The sequence below is a fragment of the Saccopteryx bilineata genome, chromosome 3 (genome assembly GCF_036850765.1).
Source record: "Saccopteryx bilineata isolate mSacBil1 chromosome 3, mSacBil1_pri_phased_curated, whole genome shotgun sequence".
Taxonomy (NCBI): Eukaryota; Metazoa; Chordata; class Mammalia; order Chiroptera; family Emballonuridae; genus Saccopteryx; species Saccopteryx bilineata.
This window is the reverse complement of record NC_089492.1, coordinates 87,067,321-87,080,829: the sequence shown is the minus strand read 5'-3', so window position 1 is coordinate 87,080,829 and position 13,509 is coordinate 87,067,321. Positions and strand designations below refer to the sequence as shown.

General features: G+C 40.4%; 1 long non-coding RNA gene across 1 annotated transcript in view; it reads left to right on the top strand.

The window, feature by feature from the left end:
* The first annotated feature begins 4,014 nt into the window (after positions 1-4,014).
* The window catches only part of LOC136330260 (uncharacterized), a 51,213-nt gene continuing 41,718 nt past the window's right edge, over positions 4,015-13,509 (top strand). The window contains exons 1-2 of the long non-coding RNA XR_010730263.1: positions 4,015-4,116; positions 4,829-4,913. This is a non-coding gene — a long non-coding RNA (uncharacterized lncRNA). The remainder of the gene's footprint in view (positions 4,117-4,828; positions 4,914-13,509) is intronic.

The window sequence follows — 13,509 nt, the reverse complement described above, 5'->3', positions numbered from 1 at the left end:
TGAATCTCACAGACATTATAATGAGTGAAAAAAGGAAGACATAAAAAGTATAAACCATATGATTCCATTTATATAAAATTCAAAAACATATGCCTGACCAGGCGGTGGTGCAGTGGATAGAGCGTCAGACTGAGATGCGGAGGACCCAGGTTCGAGACCCCAGGTTGCCAGCTTGAGCGTGGGCTCATCTGGTTTGAGCAAAAGCTCACCAGCTTGGATCCAAGGTCGCTGGCTCGAGCAAGGGGTTACTCGGCCTGCTGAAGGCCTGCAGTCAAGACACATATGAGAAAGCAATCAATAAACAACTAAGGTGTCGCAACGAAAAACTGATGATTGATGCTTCTCATCTCTCTCCGTTCTTGTCTGTCTGTCCCTATCTATCCCTCTCTCTGACTCTCCCTCTGTCTCTGTAAAAAAAAGAAAAAAACATATGGAAGTAATCAAAAGTGATAAAAGTCAAAATAGAATTTACCTTTGGGGCATAGGGATATTGACTGGGAAGGGCAAGTGAGAACTTTCTATAGTGCTAGAGCAGGGGTCGGGAACCTTTTTGGCTGAGAGAGCCATGAATGCCACATATTTTAAAATGTAATTCTGTTAGAGCCATACAATATGTTTAACACTAAATACAAGTAAATGTGTGCATTTTATGTAAGACCAACACTTTTAAAGTACAATAAGTCTCTGAATTCTTTTTAATAACGTTATTATGCTCTTGCTAACCAATGCTGAATAAAGTACTTCTTACCATTAATGCGACTTCTGGTGCTGCATGGTTTTGCTGATGGCTTTGTAGTCTGGTTGATAAGTGGTGAGGTTAAGCTTCATGCAGGCGTTGAGACTTCCATCCGTTAAACATAATCGTAGGTTGGTCTTAACGTTCTTTAGATGTGAGAAAGACTGCTCACATGCATATATAGAGCCAAACATTGTCAGTACAGCAATATTCACATGCTGTAGTATGTGGTATATGACAGGAAGCACGTTCCAAGTGTTGACAATCAGCTGGTCCGCGGGTTGAAGTTTTTTCATTTCTTCCCACTTGTGTTTGCTCGCCTACTCTGCTTGCTGTTGTGAAAGTCTTTCCAAATCTTCATTCAGTGACTTGAACTTATTCACCCACATGTCTGAGACTTTCAGGTCAGCAGCTTGTAGCTCAAAATCTCTGACGGAGACACCGGGGATGTAACTCAGGTGGATGCTGTCCACTGCACACTTGTGTGAATGGGTGATGAGCTTAAGAAGATGAGTGTACTCACGAAATTCTCCAAAGTGTGCTTTGAATGACTGCAGGAGATTAGATGTGAAGCCCGCTAGCTGCTGGAGATCAAGATGTTGAGCAGGGTCATTTGCTGTGCATGCATCTTTAAACTCTCCCAGTTTTTCAAAGTGTAGTAAATGACCTGTTTCAATGTTGGCGATGAAGAGTTCCAGCTTGTTTTCAAATGCAAACGCTGCTTGTTGAAGAGATAAGACTGTATTTCCAACACCTTGCATTTTCATATTGAGCTAGTTCAGGTGTTCAGTCATGTCCACGAGATAGTAGAACTTCAGGAGCCACTCAGTGTTAGCTAACTCAGGATGCTTGACGTTTTTCATTTCAAGAAAAGTCCAGATTTAGCTCAGACAAGCCAAGAAACGGCTGAGCACCTTCCCTCTTGACAACCAATGCACATTGCTGTGCAGAAGCAGACCAAGATAATTATTCCCAACTTCATCCAGCAGTGTTTTACATTAAATGATTGCTTTAAATGGCGATCATTTAAAGCCCGGGCAACAATAAAGTTGACCACCCGAATGACCAGTGACATCACCTCACCAAGCTGCTCATCACACATCTGAGCACAAAGCGCTTCCTGATGTAGGATGCAGTGAAAACTTAGGATGGGTCTCTTTTCATGTTCACAAAGAAGTGCTACAAATCCTCTGTTTTTCCCCACCATGCACAGAGCACTATCAGTACACACCAAAATAAGTTTATCCATGGGTTGATTTTTTTTTTTAGCGAACTCAGTGAAAGACTTGAATAAATCCTCCCCTCTTGTTGTGTCTTTCATAGGCAAAATAGCAAGACTTTCCTCACTAGTGTGTCAACAACAGCATACCTTGCAATCACGCTGAACTGGGATAAATGGCTTACGTCTGTTGACTCATCCAAAGCAAGAGAAAAGAATGGTGCTGCATTTATGTCCTTCACTTATGTTGCCTCAGTTTGATTTGCCATCATGATGGTACGATTGTGAACAGTTCTTGCCGACAGAGGCATGTCTTTTATTCGTTTGATTATCTTGTCTTTATCCGAAAAGTCATCAAAAAGTTCATTGGCAACATCAAGCATGAATGTTTTGGCATACTCCCCATCTGTGAATGGCTTTCCGTTTCTCACAATTGCTAAAGCACCAGCAAAGCTAGCCGAATTCCAGTCATTTTGTTGGATCCAAACATGGAGTTGCTGACTAGCTTGCACTCTGCATAGTAGCTCTTGACATGCTTTCTTCCTGCTGTCCCCCGCTGGATATTTTGATGCAAATGTAGTATGGCGTTTGTTGAAGTGCCGCTTTATATTTGACTGTTTCATTGATGCAATTTTATCATTGCATATTAGACACACTACAAAACCTGCTCTCTCCACAAAGGCAAATTCCTCTGTCCATTCCTGCTGAAAAGTAGGATACTCCTCATCTTTTTTTTCTTTTAGCCATCTTCTTCATCAAAAGGGTTTCTGCAATTAGCTAGCTGACTACTTGATTAAAAGGAGGGAGGTTTACTTCCTGACCTCACAACGACCCATGTACATTATGTATTATTCAATAAAAATTTGGTGTTGTCCTGGAGGACAGCTGTGATTGGCTCCAGCCACCCGCACCATGAACATGAGCGGTAGGAAATGAATGGATTGTAATACATGACAATGTTTTATATTTTTAATGTTATTTATTTTTATTAAAGATTTGTCTGTAAGCCAGATGCAGCCATCAAAAGAGCCACATCTGGCTCGTGAGCCATAGGTTCCTAACCCCTGTGCTAGAGTGTTCTTTATGTTGATTTAGTTTTTGGTTAAATAAATATACAGTTATGTAATGCAGTGATTTTTCAACCTTTGTTTCTCACACACTCATAAACTAATTACTAAAGAAAAAGGGGCCCTGACATCTTCTTCTTTAGTAACTAATTTATTTGTGCCATGAGATGAAAATGGTTGTATTTAGTCAGGGGCACTGACCTTAGTAATTAGTGTGTGTTTGTGCCATGGGAAAAAGGTTGAAAATCACTGATAATGTATTAAAACATATTTAAGATTAGTAGATTTTACGATATATATTAATACATCAATACAGAGTATTACAGAAAGTTTTAATTATCTTCTTTTTGCTAGGTGTTTTACATGTTTTCACCTTTTTCTCAACTATATTTTCCAAAAAGTCTAAAATGAAGACATGATTAATCATAACAAGAGAAAAGGAAAAGTTATTATTTTTAAAAGCTAGCACTGAGCCTGACCAGGTGGTGGCACAGTGGATAAAGCATCGGACTGGGATGCAGAAGGACCCAAGTTCGAGACCCCAAGGTCGCCAGCTTGAGCGCGGGCTCATCTGGTTTGAGCAAAAGCTCACCAGGTTGGACCCAAGGTCGCTGGCTCAAGCAAGGGGTTACTCAGTCTGCTGAAGGCCCGAGGTCAAGGCACATATGAGAAAGCAATCAATGAACAACTAAGGTATCGCAACAAAAAACTGATGATTGATGCTTCTCATCTCTCTCCATTCCTGTCTGTCTGTCCCTATCTATCCCTCTCTCTGACTCTCTCTCTGTCTCTGTAAAAAAAAAAAAACAAAAAAAAAAAACAAAACAAAAAAAAAAAAAACGCTAGCACTGAATCTCAGCTACCTGTCCAAATTTAGTGCCTTGAGTCCTGGACCTAGCTAAAAATAGTTCAGAGCCTTGCCAGCTGATGATGACCTAGGAGTTGGGCTATATTTATCAGAAACCAGTAGGGAGTGACCAGGGTGGAGTCAGGTGGTCTGGTAGGCATGGCTCTCTCAGCAGGCTGTGTAAACCATACTTGTCATGAGTAACTCAAGCTGTTTCCTACCCTGCCTGTGCAGACTCAGTCTACTGGTAAGTGGAAATGAGATGGAAGAGTAATAATCTGTATTTATTAGAAGGGAGAGAGGTTCAGCACTGGGGAAGTAGATTGGACATAAAGGAAGTCAGAGTAGCTAAACCCTGCCTAAGCCCAGGATATAACTTCCTTTTTATTTCAACAGGCTAGATTCATTTTTTTTTTTTTTTTGCAAAGATGTATTCATTTTCAACAACTCAGTTTTTAGTGTTAAGCTTAAGGGAACCAGTTGCAGAACTATTTATATAACAATGATGAGAAGTTCCCTGAATGGTTTTGCTTCTGATTCAGCCCAATCTGAAGAGTTAACGTCACTTAACCTCTTCCTTCTGTAATATACCCATCTAAAATGCAGGAATGACAAGTGTAATGATGTGTCACAGGGATGTTTGAGGCTTAATTAATGTTTAGAACCCATTTTGAAGAAGTCTGACAAAGAGAGTCGATAGGACGTGCCATTCTAAGTTCTTCTGTATAGACCCTGACAAGTTGCAGAGCATGGTATGTGGTACTACTCTACTTGGAAATGTACCAGCTTGGGACCTCCAAGATCTAATTAGAATCACTGTCACTCAGCCAATACTAAGTTGAAAGGACTCTACATTTTGTTCATTTTTTTAAAGGAAGGGGTAAATATGAGGATAATTTAAAGACAAGTGACAATGTTTAGCAGATTAATTTAAATAAGTTGTACGTTGCTGCTTTCAGTAGACAGAGAACTTTGGGACCCCAGTGTAAGAGGCAACCCAACTTTCAGTACAAGGCAAAGATGCACCAGACACTGAGCTCAAAGGTAAGCTTTAAGTCAAACACTGTGGATGTCATTAGAAACCTTCCTAAAAATAAATCCATCCTGCTGCATGATTTGGAAATGGCTCAGGATCCTACTGTTCCCATCTCTATGAAGCAGAAACCCTGAAATATTATCAATGAAAAACAACCTGGGAAATGCTATTAAGACACTGTTAAGGGTGTGGTCTCCCTTACTACAGTAACCAATAAACTTGGCTTTGCTTCATTAAAAAAAAAAATCTGTGAGCAAACAGGAATGTGGTGGGCTGAATGATGACAATGAGGATGATGAATGCCATTAATAGTGGTAATAACAATAACAGCAAGCATGTATTGAGGGCTTACGAGGTGCCAGACACTGTTCTAAGTGCTTTACATATCTTGACTCATTTGATCCTATTATTATCACCTCTGTTTTACAGACAAATAAACTGAGGCTTGGAGAAATTAAGTAACTAACTTGCCTGAAGTTATATATCTTAGCAGCTATCAGTGGTTTTTCAAAACATTAGTGTGAATACAGTTCCCCAGAAAACTAGGTAAAATTAATATTCCCAGTTGAAGACCAGAGATTTGATTCTGAAGTATGAGATGGGGCTTCGAAAAAATGAATTATCTCTTCAAGGCAAATGTACTGCAATTAGACTTTAGACCACCTTTTGTGGTCTCCTAGTGGCCCAGACCTAGAAATAGGAGAGACTGGAAATAAAAATTTGTCAGTATTTCTCCAGGACTGGCCTACTCTGTCTGGATGAATAAGTAGATCATTTGCCCATTTGGGACTGTATGTCTCGGTAGTAAAAAAAAGACTGTAGCAGGCTGCCATTTCTTAATGGAAATAGCCCTCCAAAACATCCAACTTGATTTGTTCAGCTTCCATATTTAACACTTAACCTTCTGACTTTAATTTGATTTCTTAAGTAGATTTTCTGAGCAGGAAGAGTATGTGCTGACCAACAGACATGAATTTCAGCTGGGAGTTATAACTCTCACCGGTAATGAATAAAATGGCATTGTACTTTATTATTAATCAGTTTACTATATCTTTGATTAATGTGAGTCAGTTACCCAGAGCCAGCTCTCTCTTGAATGAACTGAGAATAATGAGTTTATGAACCTACAGACCTTAGGGCCAACATACATTTTGAGGCCTGATTTATTCTTTCCTTTGAGACCCTGAATCCTGACACCTCCATTCCTTGAAAAGGGTAATTTGTCAAGTTTAAAAAACAGTTTATAAAAAGTCATTCACCTGGGTCCTACCCTTCCATGCCTGGCTTTTAACTATTTGTGGCCTCCGAGCTATTGAGGGGCACAGTGATGAATTTTTAACATCTTTGCCCTCTTGCACTTCTCAAATGTCATTTGTCTAATTTGGAGCATGGTATCACCTGGTAAATCTGGAAAAGACACACAAATGAACTTGGTCAGAGATAATGGTATGGAAATTGAACCAATCCATAGTCACACCCCTCTTTTCTTCGAGATGTTTTAAAAATAGAGCAAAAACATGAGTCAGGGTAAAGCACTTACAGTTTCCATGGTTCCTCCGAATGAGGAAATTATCCAAGTATTTGCCCTTGCATGCATTCCACATCCTATGCTCTGGATGGAAGACTTTTTCTTATCTCTGCTCCTGGCTGCTCCCCCCCTTGGCGGCTTCACTGCATGAGCCTTCTTCCTCTTCACGCACTCACCAAACTTGCTCCTCCTCTGGGCCTTTATCCTGGCCTCCTCTCCCTGCAATTTTCTCCATCCTCTTTTTCTTATGTTTGGCTCTTTCTTATATTGTTCATGGTGCAGGTTAAACATCACCCTTCAGGGAGGACTTCGCTGATGACTCTATTGAAAGTAGTCACTATTACATTATTCAGTTGTATTCTCTGTATTGCACTACAGATTGCTGATAGTTTTCTTGTTTATTTGTTTTCTATAGTCTGTCTCCCTCACCTAGATTGTTAATCCTATCAGGGCAAGAATCTTCTAATATATAATTTTTTTTTTTTTTTTGTATTTTTTCCGAAGCTAGAAACAGGGAGAGACAGTCAGACAGACTCCCTCATGCGCAGGACCGGAATCTACCCGGCACACCCACCAGGGGGCGACGCTCTGCCCACCAGGGGGTGATGCTCTGCCGTGACCAGAGCCACTCTAGCGCCTGAGGCAGAGGCCAAGGAGCCATCCCCAGCGCCCGGGCCATCTTTGCTCCAATGGAGCCTTGGCTGCGGGAGGGGAAGAGAGAGACAGAGAGGAAGGAGAGGGGGAGGGGTGGAGAAGCAGATGGGCGCTTCTCCTGTGTGCCCCGGCCGGGAATCGAACTCGGGACCTCTGCACGCCAGGCCGACGCTCTACCACTGAGCCAACCGGCCAGGGCCTAATATATCATATTTTTTACTGCTGTATCTAACGGTGCCAAAAGCTATGCCTAACAGGAGAGATGTTTGGGGAGGCAGTAAAGGAAGACAGTGAGGAAAGACATTTCTGATCTGAGGCTGAGTCTATTGTTGGAGACATCTAACTGGGTATTTCTTTGCTTAAAAGTAAAATATTTTTATCCACCTCTGCTGGAAATACATCAGAAGTCTTAGAGATGTGTTACGTTTATTACATAAGACTATTAAATAGCAGTTAAAAAACCCAGCTAAGTTAAACTGGGAGTCCTTACTTGAAGTTTGTCTTCATTAGCTCAGTCTCATAAGTTATTACAATGTTAAATCAGGAAAAACTGCTTCAGTGCTTGAATTCAGGTAGTTAAGTTGCAAAGTATGGTACATATTCTTATACTAAAGGTTTTCTTTCTGAAGAGCTCAAAAGTACCTTATTGGCAGTAAATGGGGTAACAGTAAAATGTCTTCCAAAGTAACCTAGAAATAGGAAATGAGGCCTTCTTAGAGTTAAATTTTAACACACAGACACAGAGTAATTGACTGAAGAAGTAAACCGACAGACAACTGAAAACGATAGATAAACATGATAGATAAGACTTTGGAAACACCTATAACTTCAACCAAAGTGACTTGCAGGTAATCTCAGGGTGGCAAGCTCCAGAATGATAATATAACAATTGCAAAACTAATCAATTGTTTGGAGAAAGATTGGATGAACAGAAGAGAGGAGATGGGCAGGGTGCTGTCAGCCTATTGCCAAAGAAGCCAGAAGTTGATAGCATCTTCCAAAATATTGTTCAGAGGAGAAGGGGTCTTGGCTCAAGGATGTGAGCTCTTAGGTCTCTGGCAAATGTATCCTTTGATAAATCATCTACCCACCTCTCTGTACTCAGATTTCACTCTCTAAATATAGACTTTAAATCGTTTTGCTCCTTGTCCACAGGGAACAAATCCCCAGATCTGCTGATGTGAGGGCATATCTGCTAGCTGATTTGCATTTATCATTAAAATGGAATAGATTTGAATTCTGGTTATATAGCAGTCTCTATGAGTTTGGGTTAGTGTGTCTCAACCCCCAAGATAAAGTTCTAGGGCAGAGTGACTTATGTCGGCCCCATGTGGCATGCTAGAGAGTGGACCAGAATTTGTACTGCCTGTGACAGGCTGGCTCTGTGAAGACATGGGCTGATCTAAGATCAGTTTCTTCTCTCAAGTTCTCCAATCATATCTCACATGACTTCCTGAGGGGACATTGAATGAGGGAAAGATGAGCGGCCAGGAGTGTATGCTAGCTGCACACATCCTCAAGAACCCACAAGGTTCCAACAGAGGAGCCATTAGTACTCTCTAGTTCATGGGGTGAGAACAATGTTTTGTAATTTGCTAGATAATAAATACATTATGAGGTTTCGCTAGCAAAGGAGATGGGTAGGCCCAAGAGGGCCCAACAGGTAGGCCTAAGAGACCAACGGGGCCAGACAAAAGCTGTTGTCTCTTAGAACGTTTGGGATAACAAGGGTGGTGGCAGGGCGGTGAGCTGAGACTTTCTGGAAAAATCTAAAGAGAAAATGCCCTTGGCCAGAAATGGGATGAACTCGGGTAATTGGTGGAAAAAACCAAATCCTAGGGCTCTCTGAGACATCTCATAAATTTCTCCAGGCTTCACACTCACTTCTCTGTGGGTTTGTAACCGCCTGGGCTCTGATGGGCCCTGTCAGCTCTCTACCATTCATCTGGGTAAAGGAACCTTCCCCAGGAGTTAGGATAACACACCTAAATTGTACCCCAGTGAATGAATAGGCATCATTTTGAAACTGGATCCTCTAGCTACAATCAAATGTTTGTTTGTTTCCCTGAGAGGGGAACAAGACACACTAAAAGAACCCAGTTTAACAAACTTTGCTGTTTGTTTTTGGGGTAACTATATAGCACAGTCTAGATATATATTTTCTGTGATAGATTTTTCATTATGTATTATATTCTTTGGAATTTAAATCACTTAAATTTTTTATTTATTTTAAACTCAAAATAGGCAATGAACAGATTAGTGTGATTGGCCAGAAGGTGAGCCAGGATCACAGCAGTTAGACAGCTGGTGACAGAAATGTAGGCGGAACTTGGGCTTCAGGTTTTAATCTATTATCCCTCTGCCTGCAGTGATTCTCAAACACTGCAGCGGACAGGGATGGGTGGGAGCACACTGTGCAGTTTGAAAAAGCACTTATCTCTCTTTACCCCCAGTTGAAGTTCACTGATCTACAATTCATCTCATTTTGCTCTGGGTCTTCTTGAAACCTCTTTAACAAAATAAAACAAGCAAGCAAGCAAGCAAACAGAGTCTTTTACACCCAAAGCTGGAGAATGGTTCATCTCATTTAGAAGTGGCCAGCAGTAGAACTATTAAGAATGATCCTGAACTAGCAGACCCCGCGAGTTTGGATGATGCAAACCAAGAGACTGGCATGACGCCATCCAATCAATGTCAAGATACAACCATTTGAAGCCCTTTCTTTTCTAAAATGAAAGAGAAGAGTGTGCTTCGGATTTGTATTCATTTGGAAAGGATCAAAGACAAGCAAATTATTTTAGAATTTGAATCTGTGGCAAGTAACTAATTTGAGAAAGATGACAAAACCATTCTTTACCAAATGGGGCTTGATTAAAGGAGTACTGCATTCTCAAAGCATACTCACACCAATACTCCTCTGCCTAAACAGAGAAAATGTACATGGGGCTTTAGGTAGGTTAAATGACACAGGAAAACATAAAGAGAAGTCTGGAAGATATTGAGATGATTTTCGGCATCTGTATTACAGAACTACTTACTGTAGCTATATCGGAGTAGCTGTAAAATTCCTTATCTGATATAATAAGAAACCTGGAGTCAATAACTAGAATAATATACATTTTAGAGTCTAAATGGACCCTAGAAAAATGATCCAGATGAAGAAAGTGAATCCCTGCTCTGGACTCAAAATCTGTTGGCTGGACCAGACCAGGAGCTTTGTGCAGGTTTTTAGCACACATCACAGAGAATGCTCAATGTCAGAATCCTCCAGACTGACTCCCTGACAACAAAGACTGTGTTCTTTATCTTTGCATTTCTAACATCTAGTACAGTGTCGGACTCTTAGTAAGCGTTCAATGATGTTTTTTAAACCAATCAGATGAAGCAAGAGTATAAATCCTTTGGAAACATGAAAAAAAAAAAAAAATTAGAGGAAAAATCCTCTGATCTCCCCGGGCATGACAGAGCAACATTAACTAAGAAAAGCAAAAATGAGCTTGACCTCATGTATCTTTTTTTAGGTGATCCCCCCAAGTCACAAATAAATACTCGCTAGACTGCCCAGAGCTATCACTTCTATCATCACCATTAACAACATGGTTTGTTAATTTCATCTATTGGAGTATCAGAATGAACTCACTCAGAATTACATCTCCTGCTTTAAATATAGCTGAAATAAAAATTAGGCAGGCAAGTGACTTTCATTGAAGCATTTCAGAAATGCTTGAGTTTTGGAGTCTGAAGTACTGTATTAAGGGTAGATAAAAGCAGAGTACTGCTCGGAGTTAAAAGCGGAGGTTATCGCCTCATGAAGAAAGGTTAAATGTAATTCTATCTGCTTTATAATTGCAATGGTTCATTAGATTTAGTAGCTGTTGGAAAACAATCATATCTTTTCTGTATCTAAATTGTTTTCCTCCCACCCTAAAAAGACTAAAAATACTCAGAACCCTTCATTTCAATGGCACAAAGAATTGTGTATTGCATAGTTATAAGCCAGCTCCAGGACAAAGGGAAATTACCTTCTCTTAAGAAATATTTTCTTTCAGTATCACATAAATAATTCGAGGATTTCCATTTTCTTTTTGAAACTAGTAATCTGATGATATTTCAAAGTACAATAACTACACACACAATTTTTACAAAGAGGCTAGGATGATTTTTTTTTTAGAACCAAGAATAATTAACCATACACGGTATATTATTCATTGTCCTATGACCTTTGTTGCTTAATTTCATGTTCTGAAAATGTTTGCTTCTAAATTTAGTGAGGAAAATGAGAGAACGTCACAGTTGCTTTGCTGGCTATATATTACAGTGGATTATACTTAGAAGGATTTTCAAATGTGGATTTTAAAAATGTAGATGTATTATTTGTCTGCTTTGGTTTATGGAAGGTTTAATAAAGACTAATAATTTAGATTTACAGAGAGACACCCCATTCAAGTTCCTGAACAATTCTAAGTAACTAAAAAGGATATTAAGTGGTAGGATTAAAGCGAGGAGCACTTATTATAGGGACAAAAGCCAGTGGCTATCGATGTCCCTGAAAAGTTCCCCACCCCTGCTGTCCTTTCTTTCCCATTGCCTCCAGAGACCATGATAACATGATAAGGCTGGTCTTGGTCTGGAGTTAAAAAGATAAATTTAACAATTCCTTTTTCCAGACAAAAACGAAACAAAACAAAACAAGAACAAAACTATGCTGCATATCAGGTGATAGGGAACTGCTGTGGTTGATGGGTCATTGGGCATCTTAATGGAATCTAGGGGTGCAATGATTGGAATTTTGGAATCTCTGTTCCCATGTGCCACCAGCAGGCCACCTTTCCTGCTCTTGTGTGGCCGCCACTGCCCAGGCTGCAACTACATACATGGTGGTGATGCAAGTTATACACTCTGCTTGGTGCCCAGCGAAGGGGGGCCCCTGGTTAGAACTCAGATCTGGCTCCTTTTGCCCTGGGCTCCTGCTTCTGCAAGGAGGAAAGGGAACCCTTTCTATTTCATCTGTCTAAAGGGATGTGGTTTTCTTACTGGCATAAAAGACTTAGGAGCTAGCAAGGCCTAGGCACAATGCTCTAGATCAGGGGTCTCAAACTCGCGGCCCGCAGACTAATCCACGAAGTTCAAAATATTTTGGATAAAATTAAGTAAGCCTAGGGGCCTACTTGTATTTTTCATTTCTCTAGCATCCTAGCTAGATATTAGCTTAGTTAACAGCAGTTGTGATGCGAACTACAGTTTCTGGTCGTTTTGTGACATTGAGTAAACTGCATGCACGATTGTGCTTGTTGTACTGATTTTTTTGTTTTTTGTTTTCAACTGCAGGGAGAAAAGTGTTGCGTAACAGTTGCCTTTTGTAGACCTAGTGCGGCCCACCGAACGGCTGTGATCTTGCTCTGCGGCCCACATGCTGAGTTGAGTTTGAGACCCCTGCTCTAGATGTTCCGGAGAGAGCTTCTGACCTTACTACTGTCCCCACTTTCTTGGCCTACATGTCCCCTGGGGCTTGTATTGTTTCAGCCAGGGTGGGGGGTCACCTGGAATTAGCACCGGACAGCAGCATCTCTCTGGGTTGATTCCTGAGGGGGAGGTCAGCCCCCAGCTCTGAAGGGAACTATGTGAGGCGGGCGGGCGGGGGCAGGGGCTGAACTACCCCCTCCACCCCCCTGGCAAGCTTTTCTGCTTTGGTCTGCAGAACTGGGATGAGACTTGGGAACATTGTTGCTTCCCCCTCCCTCGATTCCTTCACTCCAAGGAAAAGATTCGTGAAATGGCTCCATCTTCAAGGTTTTAGGGGCTTGATTTACTTTCCCTCTAAGGTGAATTTTAAGTGTTCTCAGAGAAGTATGGCTGCCCAAAGGATTCCTGGACTTATTATTTTGGGGGAGAAGGCAAAGATTCGGGCTTCCTCCCCAACTCCCTAGCTCATCCCTTAGATTTGCCTGGATAAACTAGGAAGCTAGGCCCCTCCTGAAGCAGGTGAGGCAGGGGCACAGAAGGGCTCTCACGTGCCCTACGTGCTCACATTTAAAAATTGCTAAAAATGTTTAAATAAAATGTTTTCCTTTTTATCTTGACAAATCAATGATAAAATCAAAAAGACATTAATAAAGCTTTGGTCTTTATATGATGAAATATCAAGATGGCTGAATTTAATTGTTTTGCATGTTTGGATAAGCTAGTAGTAACATTTTGTATGAGTAACAAAAGATCAATATTTTAAAAATTATTTTATTTTCTTGATTTTGGCAAAACACTAATTATGTTGTTAAAATAAAGATTTTAATGTAATTTGTGAAAGGTTACAAATAAAATGCAATTGTATTCAAAATGCTTAATATTTGAGTATATTTTTATCAAAATGTAAGTTAAAGCAAATATAAATTTTAAATTATACTTTGTATATTTTCAAAAGTTGT